Source organism: Oncorhynchus nerka, linkage group LG22 (genome assembly GCF_034236695.1).
Source record: "Oncorhynchus nerka isolate Pitt River linkage group LG22, Oner_Uvic_2.0, whole genome shotgun sequence".
Taxonomy (NCBI): Eukaryota; Metazoa; Chordata; class Actinopteri; order Salmoniformes; family Salmonidae; genus Oncorhynchus; species Oncorhynchus nerka.
The window spans coordinates 86,465,588-86,479,019 of record NC_088417.1 but is presented as its reverse complement, the minus strand read 5'-3'; positions in this window follow the sequence as shown (position 1 = coordinate 86,479,019).

Genomic DNA, 13,432 nt, shown 5'->3' with positions numbered 1-13,432 from the left:
ATTTCGAAGCAAACAGCTGGAGGCAGGGCTTTCTCCTATAGAGCTCCATTTTTATGGAACGGTCTGCCTACCCATGTCAGAGACGCAAACTCGGTCTCAACCTTTAAGTCTTTACTGAAGACTCATCTCTTCAGTGGGTCATATGATTGAGTGTAGTCTGGCCCAGGAGTGTGAAGGTGAACGGAAAGGCTCTGGAGCAACGAACCGCCCTTGCTGTCTCTGCCTGGCCGGTTCCCCTCTTTCCACTGGGATTCTCTGCCTCTAACCCTATTACAGGGGCTGAGTCCACTGGCTTACTAGGGCTCTTTCATACCGTCCCTAGGAGGGGTGCGTCACTTGAGTGGGTTGAGTCACTGACGTGATCTTCCTGTCTGGGTTGGCGCTCCCCCCTTGGGTTGTGCCGTGGCGGAGATCTTTGTGGGCTATACTCGGCCTTGTCTCAGGATGGTAAGTTGGTGGTTGAAGATATCCCTCTAGTGGTGTGGGGGCTGTGCTTTGGCAAAGTGGGTGGGGTTATATCCTTCCTGTTTGGCCCTGTCCGGGGGTGTCATCGGAGGAGCCACAGTGTCTCCTGACCCCTCCTGTCTCAGCCTCCAGTATTTATGCTGCAGTAGTTTATGTGTCGGGGGGCTAGGGTCAGTTTGTTATATCTGGAGTACTTCTCCTGTCCTATCCGGTGTCCTGTGTGAATTTAAGTATGCTCTCTCTAATTCTCTCTTTCTCTCTTTCTTTCTCTCTCTCTCGGAGGACCTGAGCCCTAAGACCATGCCTCAGGACTAGCTGACATGATGACTCCTTGCTGTCCCCAATCCACCTCCAGTTTCAACTGTTCTGCCTGTGATTATTATTATTTGACCATGCTGGTCATTTATGAACATTTGAACATCTTGGCCATGTTCTGTCATAATCGCCACCCGGCACAGCCAGAAGAGGACTGGCCACCCCACATAGCCTGGTTCCTCTCTAGGTTTCTTCCTAGGTTTTGGGCTTTCTAGGGAGTTTTTCCTAGCCACCGTGCTTCTACACCTGCATTGCTTGCTGTTTGGGGTTTAAGGCTGGGTTTCTGTACAGCACTTTGAGATATCAGCTGATGTACGAAGGGCTATATAAATACATTTTATTTTATTTTATTTTGATTTGTTGATTTCAAAAAAGCCTTAGACTCAATTTGGCATGAGGGTCTGCTATACAAATTGATGGAAAGTGGTGTTGGGGGAAAAATAACATTATTAAATCCATGTACACAAACAACAAGTGTGCGGTTAAAATAGGCAAAAAACACACATTTCTTCCCACAGGGTCGTGGGGTGAGACAGGGATGCAGTTTAAGCCCCACCCTCTTCAACATATATATCAACAAATTGGCGTGGGCACTAGAAAAGTCTGCAGTACCCGGCCTCACCCAATTCCAATCTGAAGTCAAATGTCTACTGTTTACTGATGATCTGGTGCTTCTGTCACCAACCAAGGAGGGCCTACAGCAGCATCTAGATATTCTGCACAGATTCTGCCAGACCTGGGCCCTGTCAGTAAATCTCAGTAAGACCAAAATAATGGTGTTCCAAAAAAGGTCCAGTTGCCAGGACCACAAATACAAATTTCATCTAGACACCGTTGCCCTAGAGCACACAAAAAACTATACATACCTTGGCCTAAACATCAGTGCCGCAGGTAACTTCCACAAAGCTGTGAATGATCTGAGAGACAAGGCAAGAAGGGCATTCTATACCATCAAAAGGAACATAAAATTCAACATACCAATTAGGATCTGGCTAAAAATACTTGAATCAGTTAAAGAACCCATTGCCCTTTATGGTTGGGAGGTCTGGGGTCCGCTCACCAACCAAGAATTCACAAAATGGGACAAACACCAAATTGAGACTCTGCATGCAGAATTCTGCAAAAAAATCCTCCGTGTACAATGTAGAACACCAAATAATGCATGCAGAGCAGAATTGGGCCGATAGCCGCTAATTATCAAAATCCAGAAAGGAGCTGTTCAGTTCTCCATCCACCTAAAAGGAAGCGATTCCCAAACCTTCCATAACAAAGCCATCACCTACCGAGAGATGAACCTGGAGAAGAGTCCACTGTAGGTGATGGCTTTGTTATGGAAGGTTTGGGAATCGCTTCCTTTTAGGTGGTTGTAGAATTTGACAGCTCTTTCTTGGATTTTGATCATTAGCGGGTATCGGCCTAATTCTGCTCTGCATGCATATTTGGTGTTCTTCATTGTACACGGAGGATATTTTTGCAGAATTCTGAATGCAGAGTCTCAATTTGGTATTTGTCCCATTTTGTGAATTCTTGGTTGGTGAACGGACCCCAGACCTCACAACCATAAAGGGCAATGGCTTCTATAATTGATTCAAGTATCTCTCTCTCTCTCTCTCTCTCTCTCTCTATAATGAGATGTTGTAGAGGGCCTATAATACAAACACAGTCACTGAACATCACTGAACTCTGTAAGCAGCGTACAGCATTCCCTGTGCATACAACAAAAGGCTTTAGTGAACGGCTAGCAGCTAGTGTTGGTTTAGCATCAGACACATGCTGGAGAGGCCTGTAGCAGCAGAAGGCTGATGTGATGTAAGTTTACCAGTACAGACCAGTACCTGTAGCAGCAGAAGGCTGATGTGATGTAAGTTTACCAGTACAGACCAGTCCCTGTAGCAGCAGAAGGCTGATGTGATGTAAGTTTACCAGTACAGACCAGTTCTTCGATAAATACGGACACAACAGACGGCTGAAGACAGCAAGCACTCCATAAAACCCCTTCAGTAGCCTTCTGGCATCACAATGGCAGCATAACTTCTAAGGCTCCCAACTACTGTCAGTAACATTAGAGAAGTTTGGCATGTTAAGCCTTACCTACTATCTACATTTTAGTCATTTAGCAGACACTCTTATCCAAAGCAGCTTACAGGAGACATTTGCGTTAAGTGTCTTGTTAAAGTGCACATTGGCAGATTTTTCACGTAGTCTGATCACGGATTTGAACCAGCAACCTCTCCCCTACCCTACCCCTCGCCTTCCTCCTCATCAGGGGTCATGTTACAGGTCAGCTCTTTGCCCTTTTGGGTCTCTGGGTAATCTGGGTTAGAGATAATACCTAGCCAAGACAATGAGTGATTTTGATGAGGGTTGCCCTAGGCCATGCAGTTTATCATTATCATAGTAATTTAGCAGACCCTCTTATCCAAAGCAGCTCACTGGTCACCATAGCAACACACACCCGTAGCACGCGCTCCAGCAGGTATATTTCACTGGTCATCCCCAAATCCAAGACCTCCTTTGGCCGCCTTTCCTTCCATTTCTCTGCTGCCAGTGACTGGAACGAATTGCAAAAATCACTGAAGTTGGAGACTTATCTTCCTCACTAACTTTAAGCATCAGCTCTCAGAGCAGCTTACCGATCGCTGCAGCTGTACACAGCCCATCTAGTAAATAGCCCATCTAACCAACTACCTACCTCATCCCATATTTGTTTTTGTTTTCTGCTCTTTTGCACACCAGTGTTTCTACCTGCACATCCTCATCTGCACATCTATCACTCCAGTGTTAATTGCTAAATTGTAATTACTTTGCCACTATTGGCCTATTTATTTCCTTACCTCCGTACCTCCGTACCTCCGTACGGTTATTTCCTTACCTCCGTACTTCATTTGCGCACACTGTATACAGATTTTTCTATTGTGTTATTGACTGTACTTTTGTTTATTCCATGTGTAACTCAGTGTTGTTTCTGTCGCACTGCTTTGCTTTATCTTGGCCAGGTCGCAGTTGTAAATGAGAACTTGTTCTCAACTAGCCTACCTGATTAAATAAAGGGGAAATAAAAATAAACAAATAAAAAGCAACTTACAGGAGAAATGTGCATTAAGTGCCTTGCTAAAGGACACATTGGCAGATTTTTCATGTATTCTGATCGGGGATTTGAACCCGCAACCTTTCGGCGACTGGCCAAAAGCTCTTAAGCACTAGGTTACCTGCCACCCCTATCTTTATGGTCACTCCTATGGTCACTTCACCAAGTGATAACTTTACAACAACAGGACTCTGAAAAGGAGCTGGAGAACGTTACTTCTACTTTTAAAAATCCACCTCTCTAAAAACAAGTCTCTCTCACCGTTGCCGCCTGCTATAGACCACCCTCTGCTCCCAGCTGTGCTCTGGACACCATATGTGAACTGATTGCCCCCCATCTATCTTCAGAGCTCGTGCTGCTAGGCGACCTAAACTGGAACATGCTTAACACCCCAGCCATCCTACAATCTAAACTTGATGCCCTCAATCTCACACAAATTATCAATGAACCTACCAGGTACCCCCCCAAAGCCTTAAACACGGGCACCCTCATAGATATCATCCTAACCAACTTCCCCTCTAAATACACCTCTGCTGTCTTCAACCAAGATCTCAGCGATCACTGCCTCATTGCCTGCATCCGTAATGGGTCAGCGGTCAAACGACCTCCACTCATCACTGTAAAACGCTCCCTGAAACACTTCAGCGAGCAGGCCTTTCTAATCGACCTGGCCGGGGTGTCCTGGAAGGATATTGATCTCATCCCGTCAGTAGAGGATGCCTGGATATTTTTTAAAAATGCCTTCCTAACAATGTTAAATAAACATGCCCCATTCAAGAAAATTAGAACCAGGAACAGATATAGCCCTTGGTTCTCCCCAGACCTGACTGCCCTTAACCAACACAAAAACATCCTATGGCGTTCTGCATTAGCATCGAACAGCCCCTGTGATATGCAGCTGTTCAGGGAAGCTAGAAACCGTTATACACAGGCAGTTAGAAAAGCCAAGGCTAGCTTTTTCAAGCAGAAATTTGCTTCCTGCAACACTAACTCTAAAAAGTTCTGGGACACTGTAAAGTCCATGGAGAATAAGAACACCTCCTCCCAGCTGCCCACTGCACTGAAGATAGGAAACACTGTCACCACTGATAAATCCACCATAATTGAGAATTTCAATAAGCATTTTTCTACGGCTGGCCATGCTTTCCACCTGGCAACTCCTACCCGGTCAACAGCACTGCACCCCCAACAGCAACTCGCCCAAGCCTTCCCCATTTCTCCTTCTCCCAAATCCATTCAGCTGAAGTTCTGAAAGAGCTGAAAAATCTGGACCCCTACAAATCAGCCGGGCTAGACAATCTGGACCCTTTCTTTCTAAAATTATCTGCCGAAATTGTTGCCACCCCTATTACTAGCCTGTTCAACCTCTCTTTCTTGTCATCTGAGATTCCCAAAGATTGGAAAGCAGCTGCGGTCATCCCCTCTTCAAAGGGGGACACTCTTGACCCAAACTGCTACAGACCTATATCTATCCTACCATGCCTTTCTAAGGTCTTGAAAGCCAAGTCAACAAACAGATTACCGACCATTTCGAATCTCACCATACCTTCTCTGCTATGCAATCTGGTTTCAGAGCTGGTCATGGGTGCACCTCAGCCACGCTCAAGGTCCTAAACGATATCTTAACCGCCATCGATAAGAAACATTACTGTGCAGCCGTATTCATTGATCTGGCCAAGGCTTTCGACTCTGTCAACCACCACATCCTTATCGGCAGACTCGACAGCCTTGGTTTCTCAAATGATTGCCTCGCCTGGTTCACCAACTACTTCTCTGATAGAGTTCAGTGTGTCAAATCGGAGGGTCTGCTGTCCGGACCTCTGGCAGTCTCTATGGGGGTGCCACAGGGTTCAATTCTTGGACCGACTCTCTTCTCTGTATACATCAATGATGTTGCTCTTGCTGCTGGTGAGTCTCTGATCCACCTCTACGCAGACGACACCATTCTGTATACTTCCGGCCCTTCTTTGGACACTGTGTTAACAACCCTCCAGGCAAGCTTCAATGCCATACAACTCTCCTTCCGTGGCCTCCAATTGCTCTTAAATACAAGTAAAACTAAATGCATGCTCTTCAACCGATCGCTACCTGCACCTACCCGCCTGTCCAACATCACTACTCTGGACGGCTCTGACTTAGAATACGTGGACAACTACAAATACTTAGGTGTCTGGTTAGACTGTAAACTCTCCTTCCAGACCCATATCAAACATCTCCAATCCAAAGTTAAATCTAGAATTGGCTTCCTATTTCGCAACAAAGCATCCTTCACTCATGCTGCCAAACATACCCTTGTAAAACTGACCATCCTACCAATCCTCGACTTTGGCGATGTCATTTACAAAATAGCCTCCAATACCCTACTCAACAAATTGGATGCAGTCTATCACAGTGCTATCCGTTTTGTCACCAAAGCCCCATATACTACCCACCATTGCGACCTGTACGCTCTCGTTGGCTGGCCCTCGCTTCATACTCGTCGCCAAACCCACTGGCTCCATGTCATCTACAAGACCCTGCTAGGTAAAGTCCCCCTTATCTCAGCTCGCTGGTCACCATAGCATCTCCCACCTGTAGCACACGCTCCAGCAGGTATATGTCTCTAGTCACCCCCAAAACCAATTCTTTCTTTGGCCGCCTCTCCTTCCAGTTCTCTGCTGCCAATGACTGGAACGAACTACAAAAATCTCTTAAATTGGAAACACTTATCTCCCTCACTAGCTTTAAACACCAACTGTCAGAGCATCTTACAGATTACTGCACCTGTACATAGCCCACCTATAATTTAGCCCAAACAACTACCTCTTTCCTAACTGTATTTAATTTATTTATTTATTTTGCTCCTTTGCACCCCATTATTTTATTTCTACTTTGCACATTCTTCCATTGCAATACTACCATTCCAGTGTTTTACTTGCTATATTGTATTTACTTTGCCACCATGGCCTTTTTTGCCTTTACCTCCCTTCTCACCTAATTTGCTCACATTGTATATAGACTTGTTTTTTTTTTACTGTATTATTGACTGTATGTTTGTTTTACTCCATGTGTAACTCTGTGTCGTTGTATGTGTCGAACTGCTTTGCTTTATCTTGGCCAGGTCGCAATTGTAAATGAGAACTTGTTCTCAACTTGCTTACCTGGTTAAATAAAGGTGAAAACTTGACAGACAAACAACTAAAGTAAACTAGCACTAGTCTAACATTAGTAGAACACCTGGTTTGTACATGCCATTTAACCCACACAACAACAACCCCCCTGCAGTCAAAATAAGTAAGGAATACACATGTTAGTTGCTAGGTTATGTGGTCAAAACAGCTCAGGCAACAATTTAGTCAATAGCAGGTAATGAAATATATTTTGCTGCAGCAAGGTTACCATGCATTAATGTAGTATGACTGGTATGACAGAGGATAGTTTCCCGTTGTCGGTAGCTGTAAGAGGTACAGTACAGTAAGTACTACATACAGACTGAAGCCAGTAATAGATATGACTTGGCTGTGTGTTTCAAAGTTACTGTAGTGTTCTGTCTGTGTAATGCCAACGCAGCACAGAGTCGGAAGGTGGAAGGACTTCTAAAGTAGGACTGCTAAAGTATTTAAGTAAACATGCTCTCATTGTCCAATGAGTCATCTAAATAAATGTTTGGTCAAGAAGAGTAAGAGACGAACAGTAAGCTAAATAATGACACACTCTTACCACTGGAATAATAATAACAGCATGAAAGTGTGTGTGTATGCGTGTGTGTGTGTGTGTGTGTGTGTGTGTGTGTGTGTGTGTGTGTGTGTGTGTGTGTGTGTGTGTGTGTGTGTGTGTGTGTGTGTGTGTGTGTGTGTGTGAAGTTGGAAAGTAGAACCTTTCCCCCATCCAGGTGTCTCTGTTCTTCCCCCAGAGGGTAACAGGTCAGACAGAAAGAGAAGAGATTCCTACCTTGTGATGAGGACAGCGTTGTCATGGTGAGCCATGCCGTTCTCTGGGATGCTGTTCCCATCTCCTTGGTGACTGAGGATAGACTTCTGCCACTTACAGAAGCTGTCTAGAGACTTGTCTGCATGGTGGTTGATCTCCAGGTTGGGCTGGATAGAACATACAGCACACATTACAACACAGTCTGAATACACAACCCAGAACAGTCTGAACACATCCACAACCCAGAACAGTCTGAATCCACAACGCAGAACAGTCTGAATACATCCACAATCCAGAACAGTCTGAACACATCCACAACCCAGAACAGTTTGAACACATCCACAACCCAGAACAGTCTGAACACATCCACAACCCAAAACAGTCTTAATCCACAACCCAGAACAGTCTGAACACATCCACAACCCAGAACAGTCTGAATCCACAACCCAGAACAGTCTGAACACATCCACAACCCAGAACAGTCTGAACACATCCACAACCCAGAACAGTCTGAACACATCCACAACCCAGAACAGTCTGAACACATCCACAACCCAGAACAGTCTTAATCCACAACCCAGAACAGTCCGAACACATCCACAACCCAGAACAGTCTGAACACATCCACAACCCAGAACAGTCTGAACACATCCACAACCCAGAACAGTCTTAATCCACAACCCAGAAGAGTCCGAACACAATCCACAACCCAGAACAGTCTGAACGCATCCACAACCCAGAACAGTCTGAACACATCCACAACCCAGAACAGTCTGAATACATCCACAACCCAGAACAGTCTGAATACATCCACAACCCAGAACAGTCTGAACACATCCTCAACCTAGAACAGTCTGAACACATCCACAACCCAGAACAGTCTGAACACATCCACAACCCAGAACAGTCTGAACACATCCACAACCCAGAACAGTCTGAACACATCCACAACCCAGAACAATCTGAACACATCCACAACCCAGAACAGTCTGAACACATCCACAACCCAGAACAGTCTGAATCCATCCACAACCCAGAACAGTCTGAATACATCCACAACCTAGAACACACAACACAGTCTGAACACACAGAACCCAGCATTCCGACCAGAACAGGCCCAACATTCTGCACTTGACATATCTAGTGCTGAATTCAATTAAGATTAATGCAAGCAACTCAAACGTTCACTTAAATCTCCCATTGACATCAATGTATGCTTTATGGTTGAAGTTAGGATTGGTGTCACACCCTGACACTAGAGAGCTTTTTATACTCTGTTGGTTAGGTCGGGTGTGACTAAGGGTGGGTTATCTAGGTGAATATATATATCTATGTTGGCCTGGTATGGTTTCCAATCAGAGGCAGCTGTTTATCGTTGTCTCTGATTGGGGATCATATTTAGGCAGCCATTTCCACATTGTGCTTTGTGGGATCTTGTCTAGGTATAGTTGCCTGAGAGCACTTCATTGAGCGTCACATTTCGTTTAACGCTTTATTTGTTTTTTCTTTGAGTTTCTTTTCCTAATAAAGAGGATGGAAACATACCACGCTGCATCTTGGTCCAGTTATTATAACGATCATGACAATTGGGCCGTCATAGTCAAAAGCATCAGTCGAAAACGATAGTATTCAAGCTTATTAAAACCATGTTCACCATGAGACAGGATTCTGACATATCCGTTAGGATAATCCATATGATACATCTATGAAAGAATATTCTAATCATCAATATATTCATATTACACACTGGGAAAAACATATGGGGTTCAGTCTTAAAATGGAGAATGAATGAAGAGGTATTCATCTCTGCTGGAGTCCATCCTCTATAGACTGAGGCTAGATGTACAGTTCACTCTGTTTCTCCCATCAAACCTACACTATATAGACTGAATGTAAAAATCCTCAATCAAATCCCCCTGAGGGAAGAAGTCTGAGCTCATCTCATGAGCTTTGTCTTTAGTGGTGGCAGACATATGGTAGATGCTTCCTATCCTCTCTCTTTTCCTCTCTTCTCTCTCTTCTCACTCTTCTACTCTGGTGTCCTCTTGTCTCGTCTTTTCAGTCCTCTTCTCTCTCACCTCTCTTTCATCCTTCTACTCTCTCTCCCAACTCTCTCCCAACTGTTTGGAATAACTATGTTATTGCATAGTAAGTAACCAAAACAGATACATTTTAACTGAGATTAGAGAAATACATTTATGTTGATGTGGATAGAAAGAGAGGAACACAGAGAGAGGCCGAGAGATAACGAGGAAGACAGAGAATGAGAGAGATGTAAAGAGAAAGATGAAGACAGAGAGAGAGAGAGAGAGGCAGAGAGATAAATAGAAGCAGAGAGATAGAGAGAACGATGAAGACAGAGAGGCAGAGAGAGAGAGAGAAGCAGAGAGATAGGCACATGATCCTATCCGGTTGTGTCATTTCCGGTCAAAACTTGCAGACTTGTTTACGTGTTGCTGTGCGTTTTGTTGCCAACCTTTGCTACCTGACAACTTTACGGTTTTTACTTTTTAATTACCGTTTATATTTTTAGTTTTTCCCTCACTCAACTTTTTTTCATTCAACTTTTTCACTCCGGACGCTTTATCTGGACGTGGTTCGTCAGGACCTCCACCAGCCGAACCTAAGTAGTAACATTAACATGATGCCTTCTAATTCCAGTCGCTGTACTCATAATATACAGGAGAATGATCGCCTTACGGCGAGGAAAGCTGTGCTACAAGCCCAGCTTCAGACGCAACCGTTAGGCAAGGGTAATGTCAGTGTAGGAAAGGATGAAACAGCGTCTGTGCCACCAGTAAGTACAGATAGTAACGTTAGTATAAATCCCCTCGCACGGCCCCTGCAGGACAACTTTCTCATGGCTTCTGGAGGAAAATGCTGTAGGAATGCTCAACCGGTGTCGTTCATTTAGCCGACAGAAACTTTCAACTGGTTTTCCCCATTAAGCAGCGAGTCGGAGTCTGAGGCCAAGCCTTCTCTGGTCTTTTCTCCTCCCGTTACGGGGTCTGAGACGCCGAAGCCTCCCACCATCAGCTCTGACAAATTGAAAACCCTAGTCATTGGCGATTCCATTACCCGCAGTATTAGATTTAAAACAAATCATCCAGCAATCATACACTGTTTACCAGGGGGCAGGGCTACCGACGTTAAGGCTAATCTGAAGATGGTGCTGGCTTAAGCTAAAACTGGCGAGTGTAGAGAGTATAGAAATATTGTTATCCACGTCAGCACCAACGATGTTAGGATGAAACAGTCAGAGGTCACCAAGCGCAACATAGCTTCAGCGTGAAAGACGTGTCGGCATCGAGTAATTGTCTCTGGCCCCCTCCCAGTTAGGGGGAGTGATGAGCTCTACAGCAGAGTCTCACAACTCAATCGCTGGTTGAAACTGTTTTCTGCCCCTCCCAAAATATATAATTTGTGGATAGTTGGCCCTCTTTCTGGGACTCACCCACAAACAGGACCAAGACTGGCCTGCTGAGGAGTGACGGACTCCATCCTAGCTGGAGGGGTGCTCTCATCTTATCTACCAACATAGACAGGGCTCTAACTCCTCTATCTCCACAATGAAATAGGGTGCAGGCCAAGCTGCAGGTTGTTAGCCAGCCTGCCAGCTTAGTGGAGTCTGCCACTAGCACAGTCAGTGTAGTCAGCTCAGCTATCCCCATTGAGACCGTGTCTGTGCCTCGACCTAGGTTGGGCAAAACTAAACATGGCGGTGTTAGCCTTAGCAATCTCACTAGGATAAAGACCTCCTCCACTCCTGCCATTATTGAAAGAGATCGTGATACCTCACATCTCAAAATAGGGCTACTTAATGTTAGATCCCTTACTTCAAAGGCAGTTATAGTCAATGAACTAATCACTGATCATAATCTTGATGTGATTGGCCTAACTGAAACATGGCTTAAGCCTGATGAATTTACTGGTTACACTAGTGACCATATCCCCCGTGCATCCCGCAAAGGCGGAGGTGTTGCTAACATTTACGATAGCAAATTTCAATTTACAAAAAAACAAAAAATTACGTTTTCGTCTTTTGAGCTTCTAGTCATGAAATCTATGCAGCCTACTCAATCACTTTTTATAGCTACTGTTTACAGGCCTCCTGGGCCATATACAGCGTTCCTCAATGAGTTCCCTGAATTCCTATTGGACCTTGTAGTCATAGCAGATAATATTCTAATTTTTGGTGACTTTAATATTCACATGGAAAAGTCCACAGACCCACTCCAAAAGGCTTTTGGAGCCATCATCGACTCAGTGGGTTTTGTCCAACATGTCTCTGGACCTACTCACTGTCACAGTCATACTCTAGAGCTAATTTTGTCCCATGGAATAAATGTTGTGGATCTTAATGTTTTTCCTCATAATCCTGGACTATCGGACCACCATTTTATTACGTTTGCAATTGCAACAAATAATCTGCTCAGAACCCAACCAAGGAGCATCAAAAGTTGTGCTATAAATTCACAAACAACACAAAGATTCCTTGATGCCCTTCCAGACTCCCTCTGTCTACCCAAGGACATCAGAGGACAAAAATAAGTTCACCACCTAACTGAGGAACTCAATTTAACCTTGCACAATACCCTAGATGCAGTTGCACCCCTAAAAACTAAAAACATTTGTCATAAGAAACTAGCTCCCTGGTATACAGAAAATACCCGAGCTCTGAAGCAAGCTTCCAGAAAATTGGAAATGGCGCCACACCAAACTGGAAGTCTTCCGACTAGCTTGGAAAGACAGTACCGTGCAGTATCGAAGAGCCCTCCCTGCTGCTACACCAAACTGGAAGTCTTCCGACTAGCTTGGAAAGACAGTACCGTGCAGTATCGAAGAGCCCTCCCTGCTGCTACACCAAACTGGAAGTCTTCCGACTAGCTTGGAAAGACAGTACCGTGCAGTATCGAAGAGCCCTCCCTGCTGCTACACCAAACTGGAAGTCTTCCGACTAGCTTGGAAAGACAGTACCGTGCAGTATCGAAGAGCCCTCCCTGCTGCTACACCAAACTGGAAGTCTTCCGACTAGCTTGGAAAGACAGTACCGTGCAGTATCGAAGAGCCCTCCCTGCTGCTACACCAAACTGGAAGTCTTCCGACTAGCTTGGAAAGACAGTACCGTGCAGTATCGAAGAGCCCTCCCTGCTGCTCGATCATCCTTTTTTTCCAACTTGAGGAAAATAAGAACAATCCTAAATGTATTTTTCATACTGTCGCAAAGCTAAGTAAAAAGCAGCATTCCCCAAGTATGGATGGCTTTCACTTTACATTTACATTACATTTAAGTCATTTAGCAGACGCTCTTATCCAGAGCGACTTACAAATTGGTGCATTCACCTTATTGACATCCAGTGGAACAGCCACTTTACAATAGTGCATCTAAATCTTTTAAGGGGGGGGGTGAGAAGGATTACTTTATCCTATCCTAGGTATTCCTTAAAGAGGTGGGGTTTCAGGTGTCTCCGGAAGGTGGCACCTTCAGCAGTAATAAATTCATGAACTTCTTTGAGGATAAGATCATGATCATTAGAAAGCAAATTACGGACTCCTCTTTAAATCTGCGTATTCCTTCAAAGCTCAGTTGTCCTGAGTCTGCACAACTCTGCCAGGACCTAGGATCAAGAGAAACACTCAAGTGCTTTAGTACTA